Genomic DNA, 27,113 nt, shown 5'->3' with positions numbered 1-27,113 from the left:
AGCGTTTCCAAGCGAGGCAGGACCGCCGCAGAAGGCGAAAGCAGATGGGATCCCAGTCAGGTGGAGCTTGAAACTCAGACCCACCCACCCCCCTACCCCCCACCCCGGGAAGGGGGCTTCTGGAAGGAAAAGCGAGACAAACTGACAGGACAAACTTAGGTCGGGAAAGGAGTGTTGATTGTGAATGAGCCTCTCAAGGACAAGCGAGCGGGGGTACCAGGTTTTAGAAGATGACCTGCAGCGGCACAGACGCCAGCAAAGGCAGAAGCCATCCCGTCTTGGGTGAGGTGCCCGAGACGCGCCTCTCTAACCCAGTCCGCCCTGTCCTTGGAGAAGCGGGCGGTGTCTGGAAAAGCCTGACCAGGTGTCTTTCCTCGGTGGGCGGGGCTGGTCGCTTTGGGACCCGTTTGGGCCTCCCGGCACCGCCGTGGAATCCGTTCCACCTGACAGGACGACTCTACCCGGCGGCTGGGGCGGCGGGGGCGGGGCGCCGAGGGAAGGGCTGGGTGTCACCGGAGCGGGAGCCGAGCGGGTGGGAAGAGGCGAGGCCAGAGGGAGCCGGCGGGCGGCGTGTGCGGCGTCGGGGTCCCGTCCCGGTCCCGGTCCCGGTCCCGCCGGGCTGCCCGATTGGCCCTGGGTTCGGGTGGGCCGCGAGCTGGAAGGGTTGGGCTGTGGCGGGGAGGGGTTGGGCCCTGCCCATGGGCGGCGCCGGCGGGCCCGCGGTGCGGAGGGTGGCGGGGGGGGGTGGGGGAGGGCTGGCTGGAGGGGTGGGGGGCGTCCGCGGAGGACGGAGGCCGAGGCGGCAAAAGTCGAGGGAGGCAAAAGCCTACAGCACCCGGTATTCCCAGGCGGTCTCCCATCCAAGTACTAACCAGGCCCGACCCTGCTTAGCTTCCGAGATCAGACGAGATCGGGCGCGTTCAGGGTGGTATGGCCGTAGACGCTGGCGCCTGCCGCCGGCGCCCCTAAGAAGCCGCGCCGCGTCGCCCGGCCCGCGGCTCGCGCGCGCGCCCAGGCCTCTGTGACGCGCACCCCGCCGCCGCCGGCGCCCCCTGCGCCCGCGCTCGGCCTGCCGCCTTCCTCCCGCTGCTGCCTCCCGCCGCGGCCGCCTCGGGCGCGGCCAGCGGGCCAGCCAAACCTGCGCTGCCCCGCCCTGCTGCCCTCCCAGGGCGCGGAGGCCTGGAGCAGCCCGGGTGCGAGGAGGCGGGGCGGGGCGGGCGGCGGTGGGAAACGAGGGGTGGTGGGGGCGGGGATGGGGGCGGGGGCCTGGCTGGGCGCTCTCCCCTCGCGGCCGGGAACACTCCAGGCCGCCCTGGCCGCTCGGATCCGGCGATGGGTCGCAGGAGATGCGGCTGCTGGGAGGTGGGGGGCGCGGGGCACTTGGCCCGAGCTGTCGGGGCGTCGGGCCGCCGGGCCCGTGCTCCTCTGAGTCCCCCTCCGGCCCGAGGGGCCTCCCAGCGGGAGCCCTGACCTCTGCGGCGCCGGCCGGGCCCCGACTTGCCCAAACCCAGGCGGAGCCACCGGCGCGACCAGAGGGCGTCAGCGGAAGCCCGCCGCGCTGCCCCTGAGGGCGCGGGAGGCGGGGCGGCCACCCTTCCCCCCGCCAGCGCCGCCCAGGAGACCGCACCCCGCCCCCAACCCGCCCCTCGCGGGGACCCTGGACAGCTCCTGCTGGCGCCAGCCCAGAGACCCAGAGACAGAGACAGAGACAGAGACACGGAGAAACAGAGAAACGGCGACACGGAGAGGATCCAAGACACGGACCTAGACAGACACCCACCCTGACCCAGAGAGGCTCTGCCCAAGAGCTCGCTTCCCCCCCAGGAGGGCGGTGGTGCTGGAGCTGGGCCCGGGCCAGGAGGCAGGGGCCCCGGGGCTGGCGATCACCCCTGGGGCCCTAGGCCGCGCAGACGAGGCCTCTCAGGAGTCCCGGGCTCCCGGCATCGCTGCCCCGCCATCGCCCAGGAACCACAGACAGGCACCGGAGCTCGCTGGCGCGCTCTGTCTGCGCTTGCGTGTGCGTGTGCGTGTGCGTGTGCGTGTTGTGCGAGTGGGTGTGTAGGCGTGTGTGTGTGTGTGTGTGTGTGTGGCGCGCAGCTGCGCGCCTGTGTGTCTGTGTGCCTGTGTGTGTGCGCGTCCGGGTTTGCGTGTTCCTTTCTCTCCGCGTTCTTCACTCTGCTCTTTTCCTCTTTCTGCCGGGCACCCCCGACCTTACTGAGGTGATAGAAGGAGCAGGCAGAAAAGTCAGGGCCCAGAGAACTTGCACGAGAAAGCAGCTCCATCTACCAGACATGTAGAAGCCCCTCCCCGACGACCGACCGCAGCGTCCCGTTCTGCTCAAGTGCCGCTGGGGACGTTGCCCGGGATCTCCCGCCCGCTAGGTCACCGACGAAGGCGCCTCCGTTTTCCCAAGAGCGCGCTCGCGCCCAGGACGGAGGGAGGAGCAGCACGGTGTGACGACGGGGAGGAAGAGTCGCGTCCGAAGGCCCGTCGGTGCCTGCCGACGTCCCGGCTCTCCCTGTCTCGAGACCTCTGGGCTTCAGGGTTCTGTGCCGCAAGGCTTTCCCGCCGCAGCCCCTGGACCCAGGGCGCGCTGTGTGCGCTGCCCGTCTCCAGCGTTTGGGCCCTGTGGGCCTTCTTGCGTCCCACTGGAAAGGGGACCCTGGACGGAGAGAAGACGGGCAGGGGGCGGGCTTCGGCAAAGAGAGCGACGGCCATCCACAGACGTCCGACGAGGCCCTCCGGGGCGCCAAGCTCTCCATTTTCCACGGCACGTGTCCTCGTCAGGTTCTGCCACCTCTCGCCGGCATGCGTAGGCACACCGCTGGTCTTGCGGCCCCAGAGGCGAGGAGTGCGAACGCCCGGAGGCCGAGATTGGCACCCGCGTTCCTCGGCTGCTGGGTGGCCAGCACCTAGGAGAGTGTCTGGCCGGAAGCAGCCAGGCGATCGATCCCTGGGTGCTGGATGAGCCTCGGCGGCAAGAAGTAGGCTCGTGGGGAAGGACGGCGGCCGAGGCCCGGGCCCCCACCGAGGCGCGCTCCGTGCTGAGCGGTCCGCTCCGTGTTTCCCGCTTGCGTTCTCACCAGCACTCGCCCCCGCAAGGAGGCACGAACTCCAGGACCCCCTCGCACCAGATGAGGAAAGCGCAGCTCAGGGAGGGCACGTCACTCGCGGGAGACGGCGGCCCTTGGGTTTCAGCTCAGGACTTCGGTCTCCCGAGCCTGCGTTTCGGGGCAAGGCTCCGGTCCCGCGCTCCGGGAAACTGACAGGGACGCAGTCCCGCTTCTCCCGCAGAAGGTGCTCCTCGGAGATCAGATCCGGGGACCCGTCAGAACCACCCCGGGCACGAGCTGGCAGGAGCGACGCGCACCGCCCCTGCCCCCCCATCCGCAGCCCGCGGCCCGCAGCCCGCAGCCCGCAGCCCGCAGCCCGCAGCCCGCAGCCCGAGGAAGCGAGGAGCAGGCGATAGAGGCGCTGGGTTGGCAGGAGGGGACACGGGGCCGGCAGGAGAAGCGAACCGCGAAGAGACTCCCTCCCAGGACGACGATGGCTGAACGGGGAGAGGAGGGAGCTTTGGGTCCTCTCTCGTCCTGCTTTGACCGGGATGTCCCCATTTTTCCACAGCGAGCGAGGTATGGCTCTTGGATTCGGTGGGGAAGACGTGGTTATCTGGAGGACTTTCCCTTCGGGGTTCAAAGTCCGTTCTCTGAGGCAAGGCTCCCTCTCTGCCTCCCTGTCCTTCCCATTCGCCTCCCGGAAGCCAGCTCTCCTCCCGGTTTCCTGGATCCTTGGCCACGGTCCTCTGTTGCAAACACAGGCAGGTGCAAAGAAGATGCGAAAGGCTGCCCGAGCCACGCGAACGGAAAGCTGAAGCCAGGGAGCCAGGAAGGGCTGGCTGCTGAGGGAGGACGTGTCCTGTCAGGAGGCTTTTCAACTCCCTCTGACAGATGCGGCCTGGAGGGGCGGGGCCCGGCCGGGGCCCTGGGGTGGTAGGGGTCGGGTGTGAGGGGGTGGTGGGGAGGCGGGGGAGGCGGGAAGAGAGGGAGGCCCCCGAGTGAGGGGACACCAAAAGCCTCAGCCATCAAGACTCCTCATCTTTGCATCCAGCGTTCTCAAACTCAAAACGAACGCAAGCTCATCCACCAGGAGCAACGTAGCAGCGTTCCAAGCGAGGCAGGACCGCCCGAAGGCGAAAGCAGAATGGGATCCTAGTCAGGTGGAGCTTGAAACTCAGACCCACCAACCCCCCTACCCCCCCACCACCTCCCCCCCTCCCCGCCACCCCGGGAAGGGGGCTTCTGGAAGGAAAGCGAGACAAACTGACAGGGACAAACTTAGGTCGGGAAAGGAGTGTTGATTGTGAATGAGCCTCTCAAGGACAAGCGAGCGGGTACCAGGTTTTAGAAGATGACCTGCAGCGGCACAGACGCCAGCAAAGGCAGAAGCCATCCCGTCTTGGGTGAGGTGCCCGAGACGCGCCTCTCTAACCCAGTCCGCCCTGTCCTTGGAGAAGCGGGCGGTGTCTGGAAAAGCCTGACCAGGTGTCTTTCCTCGGTGGGCGGGGCTGGTCGCTTTGGGACCCGTTTGGGCCTCCCGGCACCGCCGTGGAATCCGTTCCACCTGACAGGACGACTCTACCCGGCGGCTGGGGCGGCGGGGGCGGGGCGCCGAGGGAAGGGCTGGGGTGTCACCGGAGCGGGAGCCGAGCGGGTGGGAAGAGGCCGAGGCCAGAGGGAGCCGGCGGGCGGCGTGTGCGGCGTCGGGGTCCCGGTCCCGGTCCCGGTCCCGGTCCCGCCGGGCTGGCCCCGATTGGCCCTGGGTTCGGGTGGGGCCGCGAGCTGGAAGGGTTGGGCTGTGGCGGGGAGGGGTTGGGCCCTGCCCATGGGCGGCGCCGGCGGGCCCGCGGTGCGGAGGGTGGCGGGGGGGGTGGGGGAGGGCTGGCTGGAGGGGTGGGGGGCGTCCGCGGAGGACGGAGGCCGGAGGCGGCAAAAGGCGAGGGAGGCAAAAGCCTACAGCACCCGGTATTCCCAGGCGGTCTCCCATCCAAGTACTAACCAGGCCCGACCCTGCTTAGCTTCCGAGATCAGACGAGATCGGGCGCGTTCAGGGTGGTATGGCCGTAGACGCTGGCGCCTGCCGCCGGCGCCCCTAAGAAGCCGCGCCGCGTCGCCCGGCCCGCGGCTCGCGCGCGCGCCCAGGCCTCTGTGACGCGCACCCGCCGCCGCCGGCGCCCCCTGCGCCCGCGCTCGGCCTGCCGCCTTCCTCCCGCTGCTGCCTCCCGCCGCGGCCGCCTCGGGCGCGGCCAGCGGGCCAGCCAAACCCTGCGCTGCCCCGCCCTGCTGCCCTCCCAGGGCGCGGAGGCCTGGAGCAGCCCGGGGTGCGAGGAGGCGGGGCGGGGCGGGCGGCGGTGGGAAACGAGGGGTGGTGGGGGCGGGGATGGGGGCGGGGCGCCTGGCTGGGCGCTCTCCCCTCGCGGCCCGGGAACACTCCAGGCCGCCCTGGCCGCTCGGATCCGGCGATGGGTCGCAGGAGATGCGGCTGCTGGGAGGTGGGGGGCGCGGGGCACTTGGCCCGAGGCGTCGGGGCGTCGGGCCGCCGGGCCCGTGCTCCTCTGAGTCCCCTCCGGCCCGAGGGGCCTCCCAGCGGGAGCCCTGACCTCTGCGGCGCCGGCCGGGCCCCGACTTGCCCAAACCCAGGCGGAGCCACCGGCGCGACCAGAGGGCGTCAGCGGAAGCCCGCCGCGCTGCCCCTGAGGGCGCGGGGAGGCGGGGCGGCCACCCTTCCCCCCGCCAGCGCCGCCCAGGAGACCGGCACCCCGCCCCCAACCCGCCCCTCGCGGGGACCCTGGACAGCTCCTGCTGGCGCCAGCCCAGAGACCCAGAGACAGAGACAGAGACAGAGACACGGAGAAACAGAGAAACGGCGACACGGAGAGGATCCAAGACACGGACCTAGACAGACACCCACCCTGACCCAGAGAGGCTCTGCCCAAGAGCTCGCTTCCCCCCCAGGAGGGCGGTGGTGCTGGAGCTGGGCCCGGGCCAGGAGGCAGGGGCCCCGGGGCTGGCGATCACCCCTGGGGCCCTAGGCCGCGCAGACAGGCTCTCAGGAGTCCCGGGCTCCCGGCATCGCTGCCCCGCCATCGCCCAGGAACCACAGACAGGCACCGGAGCTCGCTGGCGCGCTCTGTCTGCGCTTGCGTGTGCGTGTGCGTGTGCGTGTGCGTGTTGTGCGAGTGGGTGTGTAGGCGTGTGTGTGTGTGTGTGTGTGTGTGCGCGCGCGCGCGCGCCTGTGTGTCTGTGTGCCTGTGTGTGTGCGCGTCCGGGTTTGCGTGTTCCTTTCTCTCCGCTTCTTCACTCTGGCTCTTTTCCTCTTTCTGCCGGGCACCCCCGACCTTACTGAGGTGATAGAAGGAGCAGGCAGAAAAGTCAGGGCCCAGAGAACTTGGCACGAGAAAGCAGCTCCATCTACCAGACATGTAGAAGCCCCTCCCCGACGACCGACCGCAGCGTCCCCGTTCTGCTCAAGTGCCGCTGGGGACGTTGCCCGGGATCTCCCGCCCGCTAGGTCACCGACGAAGGCGCCTCCGTTTTCCCAAGAGCGCGCTCGCGCCCAGGACGGAGGGAGGAGCAGCACGGTGTGACGACGGGGAGGAAGAGTCGCGTCCGAAGGCCCGTCGGTGCCTGCCGACGTCCCGGCTCTCCCTGTCTCGAGACCTCTGGGCTTCAGGGTTCTGTGCCGCAAGGCTTTCCCGCCGCAGCCCCCGGGACCCAGGGCGCGCTGTGTGCGCTGCCCGTCTCCAGCGTTTGGGCCCTGTGGGCCTTCTTGCGTCCCACTGGAAAGGGGACCCTGGGACGGAGAGAAGACGGGCAGGGGGCGGGCTTCGGCAAAGAGAGCGACGGCCATCCACAGACGTCCGACGAGGCCCTCCGGGGCGCCAAGCTCTCCATTTTCCACGGCACGTGTCCTCGTCAGGTTCTGCCACCTCTCGCCGGCATGCGTAGGCACACCGCTGGTCTTGCGGCCCCAGAGGCGAGGAGGCGAACGCCCCGGAGGCCGAGATTGGCACCCGCGTTCTCGGCTGCTGGGTGGCCAGCACCTAGGAGAGTGTCTGGCCGGAAGCAGCCAGGCGATCGATCCCTGGGTGCTGGATGAGCCTCGGCGGCAAGAAGTAGGCTCGTGGGGAAGGACGGCGGCCGAGGCCCGGGCCCCCACCGAGGCCGCGCTCCGTGCTGAGCGGTCCGCTCCGTGTTTCCCGCTTGCGTTCTCACCAGCACTCGCCCCCGCAAGGAGGCACGAACTCCAGGACCCCCTCGCACCAGATGAGGAAAGCGCAGCTCAGGGAGGGCACGTCACTCGCGGGAGACGGCGGCCCTTGGGTTTCAGCTCAGGACTTCGGTCTCCCGAGCCTGCGTTTCGGGGCAAGGCTCCGGTCCCGCGCTCCGGGAAACTGACAGGGACGCAGTCCCGCTTCTCCCCGCAGAAGGTGCTCCTCGGAGATCAGATCCGGGGACCCGTCAGAACCACCCCGGGCACGAGCTGGCAGGGAGCGACGCGCACCGCCCCTGCCCCCCCATCCCGCAGCCCGCGGCCCGCAGCCCGCAGCCCGCAGCCCGCAGCCCGCAGCCCGCAGCCCGAGGAAGCGAGGAGCAGGCGATAGAGGCGCTGGGTTGGCAGGAGGGGACACGGGGCCGGCAGGAGAAGCGAACCGCGAAGAGACTCCCTCCCAGGACGACGATGGCTGAACGGGGAGAGGAGGGAGCTTTGGGTCCTCTCTCGTCCTGCTTTGACCGGGATGTCCCCATTTTTCCACAGCGAGCGAGTATGGCTCTTGGATTCGGTGGGGAAGACGTGGTTTATCTGGAGGACTTTTCCCTTCGGGGGTTCAAAGTCCGTTCTCTGAGGCAAGGCTCCCTCTCTGCCTCCCTGTCCTTCCCATTCGCCTCCCCGGAAGCCAGCTCTCCTCCCGGTTTCCTGGATCCCTTGGCCACGGTCCTCTGTTGCAAACACAGGCAGGTGCAAAGAAGATGCGAAAGGCTGCCCGAGCCACGCGAACGGAAAGCTGAAGCCAGGGAGCCAGGAAGGGCTGGCTGCTGAGGGAGGACGTGTCCTGTCAGGAGGCTTTTCAACTCCCTCTGACAGATGCGGCCTGGAGGGGCGGGGCCCGGCCGGGGCCCTGGGGTGGTAGGGGTCGGGTGTGAGGGGGTGGGTGGGGAGGCGGGGGGAGGCGGGAAGAGAGGGAGGCCCCCGAGTGAGGGGACACCAAAAGCCTCAGCCATCAAGACTCCTCATCTTTGCATCCAGCGTTCTCAAACTCAAAACGAACGCAAGCTCATCCACCAGGAGCAACGTAGCAGCGTTTCCAAGCGAGGCAGGACCGCCCGAAGGCGAAAGCAGAATGGGATCCTAGTCAGGTGGAGCTTGAAACTCAGACCCACCCACCCCCCTACCCCCCCACCACCTCCCCCCCTCCCCGCCACCCCGGGAAGGGGGCTTCTGGAAGGAAAAGCGAGACAAACTGACAGGGACAAACTTAGGTCGGGAAAGGAGTGTTGATTGTGAATGAGCCTCTCAAGGACAAGCGAGCGGGTACCAGGTTTTAGAAGATGACCTGCAGCGGCACAGACGCCAGCAAAGGCAGAAGCCATCCCGTCTTGGGTGAGGTGCCCGAGACGCGCCTCTCTAACCCAGTCCGCCCTGTCCTTGGAGAAGCGGGCGGTGTCTGGAAAAGCCTGACCAGGTGTCTTTCCTCGGTGGGCGGGGCTGGTCGCTTTGGGACCCGTTTGGGCCTCCCGGCACCGCCGTGGAATCCGTTCCACCTGACAGGACGACTCTACCCGGCGGCTGGGGCGGCGGGGGCGGGGCGCCGAGGGAAGGGCTGGGGTGTCACCGGAGCGGGAGCCGAGCGGGTGGGAAGAGGCCGAGGCCAGAGGGAGCCGGCGGGCGGCGTGTGCGGCGTCGGGGTCCCGGTCCCGGTCCCGGTCCCGGTCCCGCCGGGCTGGCCCCGATTGGCCCTGGGTTCGGGTGGGGCCGCGAGCTGGAAGGGTTGGGCTGTGGCGGGGAGGGGTTGGGCCCTGCCCATGGGCGGCGCCGGCGGGCCCGCGGTGCGGAGGGTGGCGGGGGGGGTGGGGGAGGGCTGGCTGGAGGGGTGGGGGGCGTCCGCGGAGGACGGAGGCCGGAGGCGGCAAAAGGCGAGGGAGGCAAAAGCCTACAGCACCCGGTATTCCCAGGCGGTCTCCCATCCAAGTACTAACCAGGCCCGACCCTGCTTAGCTTCCGAGATCAGACGAGATCGGGCGCGTTCAGGGTGGTATGGCCGTAGACGCTGGCGCCTGCCGCCGGCGCCCCTAAGAAGCCGCGCCGCGTCGCCCGGCCCGCGGCTCGCGCGCGCGCCCAGGCCTCTGTGACGCGCACCCGCCGCCGCCGGCGCCCCCTGCGCCCGCGCTCGGCCTGCCGCCTTCCTCCCGCTGCTGCCTCCCGCCGCGGCCGCCTCGGGCGCGGCCAGCGGGCCAGCCAAACCCTGCGCTGCCCCGCCCTGCTGCCCTCCCAGGGCGCGGAGGCCTGGAGCAGCCCGGGGTGCGAGGAGGCGGGGCGGGGCGGGCGGCGGTGGGAAACGAGGGGTGGTGGGGGCGGGGATGGGGGCGGGGCGCCTGGCTGGGCGCTCTCCCCTCGCGGCCCGGGAACACTCCAGGCCGCCCTGGCCGCTCGGATCCGGCGATGGGTCGCAGGAGATGCGGCTGCTGGGAGGTGGGGGGCGCGGGGCACTTGGCCCGAGGCGTCGGGGCGTCGGGCCGCCGGGCCCGTGCTCCTCTGAGTCCCCTCCGGCCCGAGGGGCCTCCCAGCGGGAGCCCTGACCTCTGCGGCGCCGGCCGGGCCCCGACTTGCCCAAACCCAGGCGGAGCCACCGGCGCGACCAGAGGGCGTCAGCGGAAGCCCGCCGCGCTGCCCCTGAGGGCGCGGGGAGGCGGGGCGGCCACCCTTCCCCCCGCCAGCGCCGCCCAGGAGACCGGCACCCCGCCCCCAACCCGCCCCTCGCGGGGACCCTGGACAGCTCCTGCTGGCGCCAGCCCAGAGACCCAGAGACAGAGACAGAGACAGAGACACGGAGAAACAGAGAAACGGCGACACGGAGAGGATCCAAGACACGGACCTAGACAGACACCCACCCTGACCCAGAGAGGCTCTGCCCAAGAGCTCGCTTCCCCCCCAGGAGGGCGGTGGTGCTGGAGCTGGGCCCGGGCCAGGAGGCAGGGGCCCCGGGGCTGGCGATCACCCCTGGGGCCCTAGGCCGCGCAGACAGGCTCTCAGGAGTCCCGGGCTCCCGGCATCGCTGCCCCGCCATCGCCCAGGAACCACAGACAGGCACCGGAGCTCGCTGGCGCGCTCTGTCTGCGCTTGCGTGTGCGTGTGCGTGTGCGTGTGCGTGTTGTGCGAGTGGGTGTGTAGGCGTGTGTGTGTGTGTGTGTGTGTGCGCGCGCGCGCGCGCCTGTGTGTCTGTGTGCCTGTGTGTGTGCGCGTCCGGGTTTGCGTGTTCCTTTCTCTCCGCTTCTTCACTCTGGCTCTTTTCCTCTTTCTGCCGGGCACCCCCGACCTTACTGAGGTGATAGAAGGAGCAGGCAGAAAAGTCAGGGCCCAGAGAACTTGGCACGAGAAAGCAGCTCCATCTACCAGACATGTAGAAGCCCCTCCCCGACGACCGACCGCAGCGTCCCCGTTCTGCTCAAGTGCCGCTGGGGACGTTGCCCGGGATCTCCCGCCCGCTAGGTCACCGACGAAGGCGCCTCCGTTTTCCCAAGAGCGCGCTCGCGCCCAGGACGGAGGGAGGAGCAGCACGGTGTGACGACGGGGAGGAAGAGTCGCGTCCGAAGGCCCGTCGGTGCCTGCCGACGTCCCGGCTCTCCCTGTCTCGAGACCTCTGGGCTTCAGGGTTCTGTGCCGCAAGGCTTTCCCGCCGCAGCCCCCGGGACCCAGGGCGCGCTGTGTGCGCTGCCCGTCTCCAGCGTTTGGGCCCTGTGGGCCTTCTTGCGTCCCACTGGAAAGGGGACCCTGGGACGGAGAGAAGACGGGCAGGGGGCGGGCTTCGGCAAAGAGAGCGACGGCCATCCACAGACGTCCGACGAGGCCCTCCGGGGCGCCAAGCTCTCCATTTTCCACGGCACGTGTCCTCGTCAGGTTCTGCCACCTCTCGCCGGCATGCGTAGGCACACCGCTGGTCTTGCGGCCCCAGAGGCGAGGAGGCGAACGCCCCGGAGGCCGAGATTGGCACCCGCGTTCTCGGCTGCTGGGTGGCCAGCACCTAGGAGAGTGTCTGGCCGGAAGCAGCCAGGCGATCGATCCCTGGGTGCTGGATGAGCCTCGGCGGCAAGAAGTAGGCTCGTGGGGAAGGACGGCGGCCGAGGCCCGGGCCCCCACCGAGGCCGCGCTCCGTGCTGAGCGGTCCGCTCCGTGTTTCCCGCTTGCGTTCTCACCAGCACTCGCCCCCGCAAGGAGGCACGAACTCCAGGACCCCCTCGCACCAGATGAGGAAAGCGCAGCTCAGGGAGGGCACGTCACTCGCGGGAGACGGCGGCCCTTGGGTTTCAGCTCAGGACTTCGGTCTCCCGAGCCTGCGTTTCGGGGCAAGGCTCCGGTCCCGCGCTCCGGGAAACTGACAGGGACGCAGTCCCGCTTCTCCCCGCAGAAGGTGCTCCTCGGAGATCAGATCCGGGGACCCGTCAGAACCACCCCGGGCACGAGCTGGCAGGGAGCGACGCGCACCGCCCCTCCCCCCCCATCCCGCAGCCCGCAGCCCGCAGCCCGAGGAAGCGAGGAGCAGGCGATAGAGGCGCTGGGTTGGCAGGAGGGGAAACGGGGCCGGCAGGAGAAGCGAACCGCGGAGAGACTCCCTCCCAGGACGACGATGGCTGAACGGGGAGAGGAGGGAGCTTTGGGTCCTCTCTCGTCCTGCTTTGACCGGGATGTCCCCATTTTTCCACAGCGAGCGAGTATGGCTCTTGGATTCGGTGGGGAAGACGTGGTTTATCTGGAGGACTTTTCCCTTCGGGGGTTCAAAGTCCGTTCTCTGAGGCAAGGCTCCCTCTCTGCCTCCCTGTCCTTCCCATTCGCCTCCCCGGAAGCCAGCTCTCCTCCCGGTTTCCTGGATCCCTTGGCCACGGTCCTCTGTTGCAAACACAGGCAGGTGCAAAGAAGATGCGAAAGGCTGCCCGAGCCACGCGAACGGAAAGCTGAAGCCAGGGAGCCAGGAAGGGCTGGCTGCTGAGGGAGGACGTGTCCTGTCAGGAGGCTTTTCAACTCCCTCTGACAGATGCGGCCTGGAGGGGCGGGGCCCGGCCGGGGCCCTGGGGTGGTAGGGGTCGGGTGTGAGGGGGTGGGTGGGGAGGCGGGGGGAGGCGGGAAGAGAGGGAGGCCCCCGAGTGAGGGGACACCAAAAGCCTCAGCCATCAAGACTCCTCATCTTTGCATCCAGCGTTCTCAAACTCAAAACGAACGCAAGCTCATCCACCAGGAGCAACGTAGCAGCGTTTCCAAGCGAGGCAGGACCGCCCGAAGGCGAAAGCAGAATGGGATCCCAGTCAGGTGGAGCTTGAAACTCAGACCCACCCACCCCCCTACCCCCCCACCACCTCCCCCCCTCCCCCCCACCCCGGGAAGGGGGCTTCTGGAAGGAAAAGCGAGACAAACTGACAGGGACAAACTTAGGTCGGGAAAGGAGTGTTGATTGTGAATGAGCCTCTCAAGGACAAGCGAGCGGGTACCAGGTTTTAGAAGATGACCTGCAGCGGCACAGACGCCAGCAAAGGCAGAAGCCATCCCGTCTTGGGTGAGGTGCCCGAGACGCGCCTCTCTAACCCAGTCCGCCCTGTCCTTGGAGAAGCGGGCGGTGTCTGGAAAAGCCTGACCAGGTGTCTTTCCTCGGTGGGCGGGGCTGGTCGCTTTGGGACCCGTTTGGGCCTCCCGGCACCGCCGTGGAATCCGTTCCACCTGACAGGACGACTCTACCCGGCGGCTGGGGCGGCGGGGGCGGGGCGCCGAGGGAAGGGCTGGGGTGTCACCGGAGCGGGAGCCGAGCGGGTGGGAAGAGGCCGAGGCCAGAGGGAGCCGGCGGGCGGCGTGTGCGGCGTCGGGGTCCCGGTCCCGGTCCCGGTCCCGGTCCCGCCGGGCTGGCCCCGATTGGCCCTGGGTTCGGGTGGGGCCGCGAGCTGGAAGGGTTGGGCTGTGGCGGGGAGGGGTTGGGCCCTGCCCATGGGCGGCGCCGGCGGGCCCGCGGTGCGGAGGGTGGCGGGGGGGGTGGGGGAGGGCTGGCTGGAGGGGTGGGGGGCGTCCGCGGAGGACGGAGGCCGGAGGCGGCAAAAGGCGAGGGAGGCAAAAGCCTACAGCACCCGGTATTCCCAGGCGGTCTCCCATCCAAGTACTAACCAGGCCCGACCCTGCTTAGCTTCCGAGATCAGACGGGATCGGGCGCGTTCAGGGTGGTATGGCCGTAGACGCTGGCGCCTGCCGCCGGCGCCCCTAAGAAGCCGCGCCGCGTCGCCCGGCCCGCGGCTCGCGCGCGCGCCCAGGCCTCTGTGACGCGCACCCGCCGCCGCCGGCGCCCCCTGCGCCCGCGCTCGGCCTGCCGCCTTCCTCCCGCTGCTGCCTCCCGCCGCGGCCGCCTCGGGCGCGGCCAGCGGGCCAGCCAAACCCTGCGCTGCCCCGCCCTGCTGCCCTCCCAGGGCGCGGAGGCCTGGAGCAGCCCGGGGTGCGAGGAGGCGGGGCGGGGCGGGCGGCGGTGGGAAACGAGGGGTGGTGGGGGCGGGGATGGGGGCGGGGCGCCTGGCTGGGCGCTCTCCCCTCGCGGCCCGGGAACACTCCAGGCCGCCCTGGCCGCTCGGATCCGGCGATGGGTCGCAGGAGATGCGGCTGCTGGGAGGTGGGGGGCGCGGGGCACTTGGCCCGAGGCGTCGGGGCGTCGGGCCGCCGGGCCCGTGCTCCTCTGAGTCCCCTCCGGCCCGAGGGGCCTCCCAGCGGGAGCCCTGACCTCTGCGGCGCCGGCCGGGCCCCGACTTGCCCAAACCCAGGCGGAGCCACCGGCGCGACCAGAGGGCGTCAGCGGAAGCCCGCCGCGCTGCCCCTGAGGGCGCGGGGAGGCGGGGCGGCCACCCTTCCTCCCGCCAGCGCCGCCCAGGAGACCGGCACCCCGCCCCCAACCCGCCCCTCGCGGGGACCCTGGACAGCTCCTGCTGGCGCCAGCCCAGAGACCCAGAGACAGAGACAGAGACAGAGACACGGAGAAACAGAGAAACGGCGACACGGAGAGGATCCAAGACACGGACCTAGACAGACACCCACCCTGACCCAGAGAGGCTCTGCCCAAGAGCTCGCTTCCCCCCCAGGAGGGCGGTGGTGCTGGAGCTGGGCCCGGGCCAGGAGGCAGGGGCCCCGGGGCTGGCGATCACCCCTGGGGCCCTAGGCCGCGCAGACAGGCTCTCAGGAGTCCCGGGCTCCCGGCATCGCTGCCCCGCCATCGCCCAGGAACCACAGACAGGCACCGGAGCTCGCTGGCGCGCTCTGTCTGCGCTTGCGTGTGCGTGTGCGTGTGCGTGTGCGTGTTGTGCGAGTGGGTGTGTAGGCGTGTGTGTGTGTGTGTGTGTGTGCGCGCGCGCGCGCGCCTGTGTGTCTGTGTGCCTGTGTGTGTGCGCGTCCGGGTTTGCGTGTTCCTTTCTCTCCGCTTCTTCACTCTGGCTCTTTTCCTCTTTCTGCCGGGCACCCCCGACCTTACTGAGGTGATAGAAGGAGCAGGCAGAAAAGTCAGGGCCCAGAGAACTTGGCACGAGAAAGCAGCTCCATCTACCAGACATGTAGAAGCCCCTCCCCGACGACCGACCGCAGCGTCCCCGTTCTGCTCAAGTGCCGCTGGGGACGTTGCCCGGGATCTCCCGCCCGCTAGGTCACCGACGAAGGCGCCTCCGTTTTCCCAAGAGCGCGCTCGCGCCCAGGACGGAGGGAGGAGCAGCACGGTGTGACGACGGGGAGGAAGAGTCGCGTCCGAAGGCCCGTCGGTGCCTGCCGACGTCCCGGCTCTCCCTGTCTCGAGACCTCTGGGCTTCAGGGTTCTGTGCCGCAAGGCTTTCCCGCCGCAGCCCCCGGGACCCAGGGCGCGCTGTGTGCGCTGCCCGTCTCCAGCGTTTGGGCCCTGTGGGCCTTCTTGCGTCCCACTGGAAAGGGGACCCTGGGACGGAGAGAAGACGGGCAGGGGGCGGGCTTCGGCAAAGAGAGCGACGGCCATCCACAGACGTCCGACGAGGCCCTCCGGGGCGCCAAGCTCTCCATTTTCCACGGCACGTGTCCTCGTCAGGTTCTGCCACCTCTCGCCGGCATGCGTAGGCACACCGCTGGTCTTGCGGCCCCAGAGGCGAGGAGGCGAACGCCCCGGAGGCCGAGATTGGCACCCGCGTTCTCGGCTGCTGGGTGGCCAGCACCTAGGAGAGTGTCTGGCCGGAAGCAGCCAGGCGATCGATCCCTGGGTGCTGGATGAGCCTCGGCGGCAAGAAGTAGGCTCGTGGGGAAGGACGGCGGCCGAGGCCCGGGCCCCCACCGAGGCCGCGCTCCGTGCTGAGCGGTCCGCTCCGTGTTTCCCGCTTGCGTTCTCACCAGCACTCGCCCCCGCAAGGAGGCACGAACTCCAGGACCCCCTCGCACCAGATGAGGAAAGCGCAGCTCAGGGAGGGCACGTCACTCGCGGGAGACGGCGGCCCTTGGGTTTCAGCTCAGGACTTCGGTCTCCCGAGCCTGCGTTTCGGGGCAAGGCTCCGGTCCCGCGCTCCGGGAAACTGACAGGGACGCAGTCCCGCTTCTCCCCGCAGAAGGTGCTCCTCGGAGATCAGATCCGGGGACCCGTCAGAACCACCCCGGGCACGAGCTGGCAGGGAGCGACGCGCACCGCCCCTCCCCCCCCATCCCGCAGCCCGCAGCCCGCAGCCCGAGGAAGCGAGGAGCAGGCGATAGAGGCGCTGGGTTGGCAGGAGGGGAAACGGGGCCGGCAGGAGAAGCGAACCGCGGAGAGACTCCCTCCCAGGACGACGATGGCTGAACGGGGAGAGGAGGGAGCTTTGGGTCCTCTCTCGTCCTGCTTTGACCGGGATGTCCCCATTTTTCCACAGCGAGCGAGTATGGCTCTTGGATTCGGTGGGGAAGACGTGGTTTATCTGGAGGACTTTTCCCTTCGGGGGTTCAAAGTCCGTTCTCTGAGGCAAGGCTCCCTCTCTGCCTCCCTGTCCTTCCCATTCGCCTCCCCGGAAGCCAGCTCTCCTCCCGGTTTCCTGGATCCCTTGGCCACGGTCCTCTGTTGCAAACACAGGCAGGTGCAAAGAAGATGCGAAAGGCTGCCCGAGCCACGCGAACGGAAAGCTGAAGCCAGGGAGCCAGGAAGGGCTGGCTGCTGAGGGAGGACGTGTCCTGTCAGGAGGCTTTTCAACTCCCTCTGACAGATGCGGCCTGGAGGGGCGGGGCCCGGCCGGGGCCCTGGGGTGGTAGGGGTCGGGTGTGAGGGGGTGGGTGGGGAGGCGGGGGGAGGCGGGAAGAGAGGGAGGCCCCCGAGTGAGGGGACACCAAAAGCCTCAGCCATCAAGACTCCTCATCTTTGCATCCAGCGTTCTCAAACTCAAAACGAACGCAAGCTCATCCACCAGGAGCAACGTAGCAGCGTTTCCAAGCGAGGCAGGACCGCCCGAAGGCGAAAGCAGAATGGGATCCCAGTCAGGTGGAGCTTGAAACTCAGACCCACCCACCCCCCTACCCCCCCACCACCTCCCCCCCTCCCCCCCACCCCGGGAAGGGGGCTTCTGGAAGGAAAAGCGAGACAAACTGACAGGGACAAACTTAGGTCGGGAAAGGAGTGTTGATTGTGAATGAGCCTCTCAAGGACAAGCGAGCGGGTACCAGGTTTTAGAAGATGACCTGCAGCGGCACAGACGCCAGCAAAGGCAGAAGCCATCCCGTCTTGGGTGAGGTGCCCGAGACGCGCCTCTCTAACCCAGTCCGCCCTGTCCTTGGAGAAGCGGGCGGTGTCTGGAAAAGCCTGACCAGGTGTCTTTCCTCGGTGGGCGGGGCTGGTCGCTTTGGGACCCGTTTGGGCCTCCCGGCACCGCCGTGGAATCCGTTCCACCTGACAGGACGACTCTACCCGGCGGCTGGGGCGGCGGGGGCGGGGCGCCGAGGGAAGGGCTGGGGTGTCACCGGAGCGGGAGCCGAGCGGGTGGGAAGAGGCCGAGGCCAGAGGGAGCCGGCGGGCGGCGTGTGCGGCGTCGGGGTCCCGGTCCCGGTCCCGGTCCCGGTCCCGCCGGGCTGGCCCCGATTGGCCCTGGGTTCGGGTGGGGCCGCGAGCTGGAAGGGTTGGGCTGTGGCGGGGAGGGGTTGGGCCCTGCCCATGGGCGGCGCCGGCGGGCCCGCGGTGCGGAGGGTGGCGGGGGGGGTGGGGGAGGGCTGGCTGGAGGGGTGGGGGGCGTCCGCGGAGGACGGAGGCCGGAGGCGGCAAAAGGCGAGGGAGGCAAAAGCCTACAGCACCCGGTATTCCCAGGCGGTCTCCCATCCAAGTACTAACCAGGCCCGACCCTGCTTAGCTTCCGAGATCAGACGGGATCGGGCGCGTTCAGGGTGGTATGGCCGTAGACGCTGGCGCCTGCCGCCGGCGCCCCTAAGAAGCCGCGCCGCGTCGCCCGGCCCGCGGCTCGCGCGCGCGCCCAGGCCTCTGTGACGCGCACCCGCCGCCGCCGGCGCCCCCTGCGCCCGCGCTCGGCCTGCCGCCTTCCTCCCGCTGCTGCCTCCCGCCGCGGCCGCCTCGGGCGCGGCCAGCGGGCCAGCCAAACCCTGCGCTGCCCCGCCCTGCTGCCCTCCCAGGGCGCGGAGGCCTGGAGCAGCCCGGGGTGCGAGGAGGCGGGGCGGGGCGGGCGGCGGTGGGAAACGAGGGGTGGTGGGGGCGGGGATGGGGGCGGGGCGCCTGGCTGGGCGCTCTCCCCTCGCGGCCCGGGAACACTCCAGGCCGCCCTGGCCGCTCGGATCCGGCGATGGGTCGCAGGAGATGCGGCTGCTGGGAGGTGGGGGGCGCGGGGCACTTGGCCCGAGGCGTCGGGGCGTCGGGCCGCCGGGCCCGTGCTCCTCTGAGTCCCCTCCGGCCCGAGGGGCCTCCCAGCGGGAGCCCTGACCTCTGCGGCGCCGGCCGGGCCCCGACTTGCCCAAACCCAGGCGGAGCCACCGGCGCGACCAGAGGGCGTCAGCGGAAGCCCGCCGCGCTGCCCCTGAGGGCGCGGGGAGGCGGGGCGGCCACCCTTCCCCCCGCCAGCGCCGCCCAGGAGACCGGCACCCCGCCCCCAACCCGCCCCTCGCGGGGACCCTGGACAGCTCCTGCTGGCGCCAGCCCAGAGACCCAGAGACAGAGACAGAGACAGAGACACGGAGAAACAGAGAAACGGCGACACGGAGAGGATCCAAGACACGGACCTAGACAGACACCCACCCTGACCCAGAGAGGCTCTGCCCAAGAGCTCGCTTCCCCCCCAGGAGGGCGGTGGTGCTGGAGCTGGGCCCGGGCCAGGAGGCAGGGGCCCCGGGGCTGGCGATCACCCCTGGGGCCCTAGGCCGCGCAGACAGGCTCTCAGGAGTCCCGGGCTCCCGGCATCGCTGCCCCGCCATCGCCCAGGAACCACAGACAGGCACCGGAGCTCGCTGGCGCGCTCTGTCTGCGCTTGCGTGTGCGTGTGCGTGTGCGTGTGCGTGTTGTGCGAGTGGGTGTGTAGGCGTGTGTGTGTGTGTGTGTGTGTGTGCGCGCGCGCGCGCGCCTGTGTGTCTGTGTGCCTGTGTGTGTGCGCGTCCGGGTTTGCGTGTTCCTTTCTCTCCGCTTCTTCACTCTGGCTCTTTTCCTCTTTCTGCCGGGCACCCCCGACCTTACTGAGGTGATAGAAGGAGCAGGCAGAAAAGTCAGGGCCCAGAGAACTTGGCACGAGAAAGCAGCTCCATCTACCAGACATGTAGAAGCCCCTCCCCGACGACCGACCGCAGCGTCCCCGTTCTGCTCAAGTGCCGCTGGGGACGTTGCCCGGGATCTCCCGCCCGCTAGGTCACCGACGAAGGCGCCTCCGTTTTCCCAAGAGCGCGCTCGCGCCCAGGACGGAGGGAGGAGCAGCACGGTGTGACGACGGGGAGGAAGAGTCGCGTCCGAAGGCCCGTCGGTGCCTGCCGACGTCCCGGCTCTCCCTGTCTCGAGACCTCTGGGCTTCAGGGTTCTGTGCCGCAAGGCTTTCCCGCCGCAGCCCCCGGGACCCAGGGCGCGCTGTGTGCGCTGCCCGTCTCCAGCGTTTGGGCCCTGTGGGCCTTCTTGCGTCCCACTGGAAAGGGGACCCTGGGACGGAGAGAAGACGGGCAGGGGGCGGGCTTCGGCAAAGAGAGCGACGGCCATCCACAGACGTCCGACGAGGCCCTCCGGGGCGCCAAGCTCTCCATTTTCCACGGCACGTGTCCTCGTCAGGTTCTGCCACCTCTCGCCGGCATGCGTAGGCACACCGCTGGTCTTGCGGCCCCAGAGGCGAGGAGGCGAACGCCCCGGAGGCCGAGATTGGCACCCGCGTTCTCGGCTGCTGGGTGGCCAGCACCTAGGAGAGTGTCTGGCCGGAAGCAGCCAGGCGATCGATCCCTGGGTGCTGGATGAGCCTCGGCGGCAAGAAGTAGGCTCGTGGGGAAGGACGGCGGCCGAGGCCCGGGCCCCCACCGAGGCCGCGCTCCGTGCTGAGCGGTCCGCTCCGTGTTTCCCGCTTGCGTTCTCACCAGCACTCGCCCCCGCAAGGAGGCACGAACTCCAGGACCCCCTCGCACCAGATGAGGAAAGCGCAGCTCAGGGAGGGCACGTCACTCGCGGGAGACGGCGGCCCTTGGGTTTCAGCTCAGGACTTCGGTCTCCCGAGCCTGCGTTTCGGGGCAAGGCTCCGGTCCCGCGCTCCGGGAAACTGACAGGGACGCAGTCCCGCTTCTCCCCGCAGAAGGTGCTCCTCGGAGATCAGATCCGGGGACCCGTCAGAACCACCCCGGGCACGAGCTGGCAGGGAGCGACGCGCACCGCCCCTGCCCCCCCATCCCGCAGCCCGCGGCCCGCAGCCCGCAGCCCGCAGCCCGCAGCCCGCAGCCCGCAGCCCGAGGAAGCGAGGAGCAGGCGATAGAGGCGCTGGGTTGGCAGGAGGGGACACGGGGCCGGCAGGAGAAGCGAACCGCGAAGAGACTCCCTCCCAGGACGACGATGGCTGAACGGGGAGAGGAGGGAGCTTTGGGTCCTCTCTCGTCCTGCTTTGACCGGGATGTCCCCATTTTTCCACAGCGAGCGAGTATGGCTCTTGGATTCGGTGGGGAAGACGTGGTTTATCTGGAGGACTTTTCCCTTCGGGGGTTCAAAGTCCGTTCTCTGAGGCAAGGCTCCCTCTCTGCCTCCCTGTCCTTCCCATTCGCCTCCCCGGAAGCCAGCTCTCCTCCCGGTTTCCTGGATCCCTTGGCCACGGTCCTCTGTTGCAAACACAGGCAGGTGCAAAGAAGATGCGAAAGGCTGCCCGAGCCACGCGAACGGAAAGCTGAAGCCAGGGAGCCAGGAAGGGCTGGCTGCTGAGGGAGGACGTGTCCTGTCAGGAGGCTTTTCAACTCCCTCTGACAGATGCGGCCTGGAGGGGCGGGGCCCGGCCGGGGCCCTGGGGTGGTAGGGGTCGGGTGTGAGGGGGTGGGTGGGGAGGCGGGGGGAGGCGGGAAGAGAGGGAGGCCCCCGAGTGAGGGGACACCAAAAGCCTCAGCCATCAAGACTCCTCATCTTTGCATCCAGCGTTCTCAAACTCAAAACGAACGCAAGCTCATCCACCAGGAGCAACGTAGCAGCGTTTCCAAGCGAGGCAGGACCGCCCGAAGGCGAAAGCAGAATGGGATCCTAGTCAGGTGGAGCTTGAAACTCAGACCCACCCACCCCCCTACCCCCCCACCACCTCCCCCCCTCCCCGCCACCCCGGGAAGGGGGCTTCTGGAAGGAAAAGCGAGACAAACTGACAGGGACAAACTTAGGTCGGGAAAGGAGTGTTGATTGTGAATGAGCCTCTCAAGGACAAGCGAGCGGGTACCAGGTTTTAGAAGATGACCTGCAGCGGCACAGACGCCAGCAAAGGCAGAAGCCATCCCGTCTTGGGTGAGGTGCCCGAGACGCGCCTCTCTAACCCAGTCCGCCCTGTCCTTGGAGAAGCGGGCGGTGTCTGGAAAAGCCTGACCAGGTGTCTTTCCTCGGTGGGCGGGGCTGGTCGCTTTGGGACCCGTTTGGGCCTCCCGGCACCGCCGTGGAATCCGTTCCACCTGACAGGACGACTCTACCCGGCGGCTGGGGCGGCGGGGGCGGGGCGCCGAGGGAAGGGCTGGGGTGTCACCGGAGCGGGAGCCGAGCGGGTGGGAAGAGGCCGAGGCCAGAGGGAGCCGGCGGGCGGCGTGTGCGGCGTCGGGGTCCCGGTCCCGGTCCCGGTCCCGGTCCCGCCGGGCTGGCCCCGATTGGCCCTGGGTTCGGGTGGGGCCGCGAGCTGGAAGGGTTGGGCTGTGGCGGGGAGGGGTTGGGCCCTGCCCATGGGCGGCGCCGGCGGGCCCGCGGTGCGGAGGGTGGCGGGGGGGGTGGGGGAGGGCTGGCTGGAGGGGTGGGGGGCGTCCGCGGAGGACGGAGGCCGGAGGCGGCAAAAGGCGAGGGAGGCAAAAGCCTACAGCACCCGGTATTCCCAGGCGGTCTCCCATCCAAGTACTAACCAGGCCCGACCCTGCTTAGCTTCCGAGATCAGACGAGATCGGGCGCGTTCAGGGTGGTATGGCCGTAGACGCTGGCGCCTGCCGCCGGCGCCCCTAAGAAGCCGCGCCGCGTCGCCCGGCCCGCGGCTCGCGCGCGCGCCCAGGCCTCTGTGACGCGCACCCGCCGCCGCCGGCGCCCCCTGCGCCCGCGCTCGGCCTGCCGCCTTCCTCCCGCTGCTGCCTCCCGCCGCGGCCGCCTCGGGCGCGGCCAGCGGGCCAGCCAAACCCTGCGCTGCCCCGCCCTGCTGCCCTCCCAGGGCGCGGAGGCCTGGAGCAGCCCGGGGTGCGAGGAGGCGGGGCGGGGCGGGCGGCGGTGGGAAACGAGGGGTGGTGGGGGCGGGGATGGGGGCGGGGCGCCTGGCTGGGCGCTCTCCCCTCGCGGCCCGGGAACACTCCAGGCCGCCCTGGCCGCTCGGATCCGGCGATGGGTCGCAGGAGATGCGGCTGCTGGGAGGTGGGGGGCGCGGGGCACTTGGCCCGAGGCGTCGGGGCGTCGGGCCGCCGGGCCCGTGCTCCTCTGAGTCCCCTCCGGCCCGAGGGGCCTCCCAGCGGGAGCCCTGACCTCTGCGGCGCCGGCCGGGCCCCGACTTGCCCAAACCCAGGCGGAGCCACCGGCGCGACCAGAGGGCGTCAGCGGAAGCCCGCCGCGCTGCCCCTGAGGGCGCGGGGAGGCGGGGCGGCCACCCTTCCCCCCGCCAGCGCCGCCCAGGAGACCGGCACCCCGCCCCCAACCCGCCCCTCGCGGGGACCCTGGACAGCTCCTGCTGGCGCCAGCCCAGAGACCCAGAGACAGAGACAGAGACAGAGACACGGAGAAACAGAGAAACGGCGACACGGAGAGGATCCAAGACACGGACCTAGACAGACACCCACCCTGACCCAGAGAGGCTCTGCCCAAGAGCTCGCTTCCCCCCCAGGAGGGCGGTGGTGCTGGAGCTGGGCCCGGGCCAGGAGGCAGGGGCCCCGGGGCTGGCGATCACCCCTGGGGCCCTAGGCCGCGCAGACAGGCTCTCAGGAGTCCCGGGCTCCCGGCATCGCTGCCCCGCCATCGCCCAGGAACCACAGACAGGCACCGGAGCTCGCTGGCGCGCTCTGTCTGCGCTTGCGTGTGCGTGTGCGTGTGCGTGTGCGTGTTGTGCGAGTGGGTGTGTAGGCGTGTGTGTGTGTGTGTGTGTGTGCGCGCGCGCGCGCGCCTGTGTGTCTGTGTGCCTGTGTGTGTGCGCGTCCGGGTTTGCGTGTTCCTTTCTCTCCGCTTCTTCACTCTGGCTCTTTTCCTCTTTCTGCCGGGCACCCCCGACCTTACTGAGGTGATAGAAGGAGCAGGCAGAAAAGTCAGGGCCCAGAGAACTTGGCACGAGAAAGCAGCTCCATCTACCAGACATGTAGAAGCCCCTCCCCGACGACCGACCGCAGCGTCCCCGTTCTGCTCAAGTGCCGCTGGGGACGTTGCCCGGGATCTCCCGCCCGCTAGGTCACCGACGAAGGCGCCTCCGTTTTCCCAAGAGCGCGCTCGCGCCCAGGACGGAGGGAGGAGCAGCACGGTGTGACGACGGGGAGGAAGAGTCGCGTCCGAAGGCCCGTCGGTGCCTGCCGACGTCCCGGCTCTCCCTGTCTCGAGACCTCTGGGCTTCAGGGTTCTGTGCCGCAAGGCTTTCCCGCCGCAGCCCCCGGGACCCAGGGCGCGCTGTGTGCGCTGCCCATCTCCAGCGTTTGGGCCCTGTGGGCCTTCTTGCGTCCCACTGGAAAGGGGACCCTGGGACGGAGAGAAGACGGGCAGGGGGCGGGCTTCGGCAAAGAGAGCGACGGCCATCCACAGACGTCCGACGAGGCCCTCCGGGGCGCCAAGCTCTCCATTTTCCACGGCACGTGTCCTCGTCAGGTTCTGCCACCTCTCGCCGGCATGCGTAGGCACACCGCTGGTCTTGCGGCCCCAGAGGCGAGGAGGCGAACGCCCCGGAGGCCGAGATTGGCACCCGCGTTCTCGGCTGCTGGGTGGCCAGCACCTAGGAGAGTGTCTGGCCGGAAGCAGCCAGGCGATCGATCCCTGGGTGCTGGATGAGCCTCGGCGGCAAGAAGTAGGCTCGTGGGGAAGGACGGCGGCCGAGGCCCGGGCCCCCACCGAGGCCGCGCTCCGTGCTGAGCGGTCCGCTCCGTGTTTCCCGCTTGCGTTCTCACCAGCACTCGCCCCCGCAAGGAGGCACGAACTCCAGGACCCCCTCGCACCAGATGAGGAAAGCGCAGCTCAGGGAGGGCACGTCACTCGCGGGAGACGGCGGCCCTTGGGTTTCAGCTCAGGACTTCGGTCTCCCGAGCCTGCGTTTCGGGGCAAGGCTCCGGTCCCGCGCTCCGGGAAACTGACAGGGACGCAGTCCCGCTTCTCCCCGCAGAAGGTGCTCCTCGGAGATCAGATCCGGGGACCCGTCAGAACCACCCCGGGCACGAGCTGGCAGGGAGCGACGCGCACCGCCCCTGCCCCCCCATCCCGCAGCCCGCGGCCCGCAGCCCGCAGCCCGCAGCCCGCAGCCCGCAGCCCGCAGCCCGAGGAAGCGAGGAGCAGGCGATAGAGGCGCTGGGTTGGCAGGAGGGGAAACGGGGCCGGCAGGAGAAGCGAACCGCGGAGAGACTCCCTCCCAGGACGACGATGGCTGAACGGGGAGAGGAGGGAGCTTTGGGTCCTCTCTCGTCCTGCTTTGACCGGGATGTCCCCATTTTTCCACAGCGAGCGAGTATGGCTCTTGGATTCGGTGGGGAAGACGTGGTTTATCTGGAGGACTTTTCCCTTCGGGGGTTCAAAGTCCGTTCTCTGAGGCAAGGCTCCCTCTCTGCCTCCCTGTCCTTCCCATTCGCCTCCCCTTAAGCCAACTCTCCTCCCGGTTTCCTGGATCCCTTGGCCACGGTCCTCTGTTGCAAACACAGGCAGGTGCAAAGAAGATGCGAAAGGCTGCCCGAGCCACGCGAACGGAAAGCTGAAGCCAGGGAGCCAGGAAGGGCTGGCTGCTGAGGGAGGACGTGTCCTGTCAGGAGGCTTTTCAACTCCCTCTGACAGATGCGGCCTGGAGGGGCGGGGCCCGGCCGGGGCCCTGGGGTGGTAGGGGTCGGGTGTGAGGGGGTGGGTGGGGAGGCGGGGGGAGGCGGGAAGAGAGGGAGGCCCCCGAGTGAGGGGACACCAAAAGCCTCAGCCATCAAGACTCCTCATCTTTGCATCCAGCGTTCTCAAACTCAAAACGAACGCAAGCTCATCCACCAGGAGCAACGTAGCAGCGTTTCCAAGCGAGGCAGGACCGCCCGAAGGCGAAAGCAGAATGGGATCCCAGTCAGGTGGAGCTTGAAACTCAGACCCACCCACCCCCCTACCCCCCCACCCCGGGAAGGGGGCTTCTGGAAGGAAAAGCGAGACAAACTGACAGGGACAAACTTAGGTCGGGAAAGGAGTGTTGATTGTGAATGAGCCTCTCAAGGACAAGCGAGCGGGTACCAGGTTTTAGAAGATGACCTGCAGCGGCACAGACGCCAGCAAAGGCAGAAGCCATCCCGTCTTGGGTGAGGTGCCCGAGACGCGCCTCTCTAACCCAGTCCGCCCTGTCCTTGGAGAAGCGGGCGGTGTCTGGAAAAGCCTGACCAGGTGTCTTTCCTCGGTGGGCGGGGCTGGTCGCTTTGGGACCCGTTTGGGCCTCCCGGCACCGCCGTGGAATCCGTTCCACCTGACAGGACGACTCTACCCGGCGGCTGGGGCGGCGGGGGCGGGGCGCCGAGGGAAGGGCTGGGGTGTCACCGGAGCGGGAGCCGAGCGGGTGGGAAGAGGCCGAGGCCAGAGGGAGCCGGCGGGCGGCGTGTGCGGCGTCGGGGTCCCGGTCCCGGTCCCGGTCCCGGTCCCGCCGGGCTGGCCCCGATTGGCCCTGGGTTCGGGTGGGGCCGCGAGCTGGAAGGGTTGGGCTGTGGCGGGGAGGGGTTGGGCCCTGCCCATGGGCGGCGCCGGCGGGCCCGCGGTGCGGAGGGTGGCGGGGGGGGGTGGGGGAGGGCTGGCTGGAGGGGTGGGGGGCGTCCGCGGAGGACGGAGGCCGGAGGCGGCAAAAGGCGAGGGAGGCAAAAGCCTACAGCACCCGGTATTCCCAGGCGGTCTCCCATCCAAGTACTAACCAGGGCCCGACCCTGCTTAGCTTCCGAGATCAGACGAGATCGGGCGCGTTCAGGGTGGTATGGCCGTAGACGCTGGCGCCTGCCGCCGGCGCCCCTAAGAAGCCGCGCCGCGTCGCCCGGCCCCGCGGCTCGCGCGCGCGCCCAGGCCTCTGTGACGCGCACACCGCCGCCGCCGGCGCCCCCTGCGCCCGCGCTCGGCCTGCCGCCTTCCTCCCGCTGCTGCCTCCCGCCGCGGCCGCCTCGGGCGCGGCCAGCGGGCCAGCCAAACCCTGCGCTGCCCCGCCCTGCTGCCCTCCCAGGGCGCGGAGGCCTGGAGCAGCCCGGGGTGCGAGGAGGCGGGGCGGGGCGGGCGGCGGTGGGAAACGAGGGGTGGTGGGGGCGGGGATGGGGGCGGGGCGCCTGGCTGGGCGCTCTCCCCTCGCGGCCCGGGAACACTCCAGGCCGCCCTGGCCGCTCGGATCCGGCGATGGGTCGCAGGAGATGCGGCTGCTGGGAGGTGGGGGGCGCGGGGCACTTGGCCCGAGGCGTCGGGGCGTCGGGCCGCCGGGCCCGTGCTCCTCTGAGTCCCCTCCGGCCGAGGGGCCTCCCAGCGGGAGCCCTGACCTCTGCGGCGCCGGCCGGGCCCCGACTTGCCCAAACCCAGGCGGAGCCACCGGCGCGACCAGAGGGCGTCAGCGGAAGCCCGCCGCGCTGCCCCTGAGGGCGCGGGGAGGCGGGGCGGCCACCCTTCCTCCCGCCAGCGCCGCCCAGGAGACCGGCACCCCGCCCCCAACCCGCCCCTCGCGGGGACCCTGGACAGCTCCTGCTGGCGCCAGCCCAGAGACCCAGAGACAGAGACAGAGACAGAGACACGGAGAAACAGAGAAACGGCGACACGGAGAGGATCCAAGACACGGACCTAGACAGACACCCACCCTGACCCAGAGAGGCTCTGCCCAAGAGCTCGCTTCCCCCCCAGGAGGGCGGTGGTGCTGGAGCTGGGCCCGGGCCAGGAGGCAGGGGCCCCGGGGCTGGCGATCACCCCTGGGGCCCTAGGCCGCGCAGACAGGCTCTCAGGAGTCCCGGGCTCCCGCATCGCTGCCCCGCCATCGCCCAGGAACCACAGACAGGCACCGGAGCTCGCTGGCGCGCTCTGTCTGCGCTTGCGTGTGCGTGTGCGT

General features: G+C 69.9%; 7 non-coding genes across 7 annotated transcripts; all 7 read right to left on the bottom strand.

The window, feature by feature from the left end:
• Positions 1–823: 823 nt before the first annotated feature.
• LOC138922420 (5S ribosomal RNA) lies at positions 824–942 on the bottom strand. The gene has a single exon (XR_011435507.1). It is a non-coding gene; the product is annotated as a 5S ribosomal RNA (ribosomal RNA).
• A 4,064-nt stretch (positions 943–5,006) lies between these two features.
• LOC138922425 (5S ribosomal RNA) lies at positions 5,007–5,125 on the bottom strand. Its single transcript, XR_011435512.1, has one exon. It is a non-coding gene; the product is annotated as a 5S ribosomal RNA (ribosomal RNA).
• Positions 5,126–9,205: 4,080 nt separating this feature from the next.
• On the bottom strand, positions 9,206–9,324 carry LOC138922424 (5S ribosomal RNA). Its single transcript, XR_011435511.1, has one exon. It is a non-coding gene; the product is annotated as a 5S ribosomal RNA (ribosomal RNA).
• A 4,043-nt stretch (positions 9,325–13,367) lies between these two features.
• LOC138922422 (5S ribosomal RNA) lies at positions 13,368–13,486 on the bottom strand. The gene has a single exon (XR_011435509.1). It is a non-coding gene; the product is annotated as a 5S ribosomal RNA (ribosomal RNA).
• Positions 13,487–17,529: 4,043 nt separating this feature from the next.
• On the bottom strand, positions 17,530–17,648 carry LOC138922419 (5S ribosomal RNA). Its single transcript, XR_011435506.1, has one exon. It is a non-coding gene; the product is annotated as a 5S ribosomal RNA (ribosomal RNA).
• A 4,080-nt stretch (positions 17,649–21,728) lies between these two features.
• On the bottom strand, positions 21,729–21,847 carry LOC138922423 (5S ribosomal RNA). Its single transcript, XR_011435510.1, has one exon. It is a non-coding gene; the product is annotated as a 5S ribosomal RNA (ribosomal RNA).
• A 4,057-nt stretch (positions 21,848–25,904) lies between these two features.
• LOC138922421 (5S ribosomal RNA) lies at positions 25,905–26,024 on the bottom strand. The gene has a single exon (XR_011435508.1). It is a non-coding gene; the product is annotated as a 5S ribosomal RNA (ribosomal RNA).
• Between the last annotated feature and the right edge of the window lie 1,089 nt (positions 26,025–27,113).

The sequence above is a fragment of the Equus caballus genome, unplaced genomic scaffold (genome assembly GCF_041296265.1).
Source record: "Equus caballus isolate H_3958 breed thoroughbred unplaced genomic scaffold, TB-T2T haplotype2-0000805, whole genome shotgun sequence".
NCBI lineage: Eukaryota > Metazoa > Chordata > Mammalia > Perissodactyla > Equidae > Equus > Equus caballus.
Note: the sequence above shows the minus strand (reverse complement) of the source record. Positions and strands in the feature narration are given on the sequence as shown.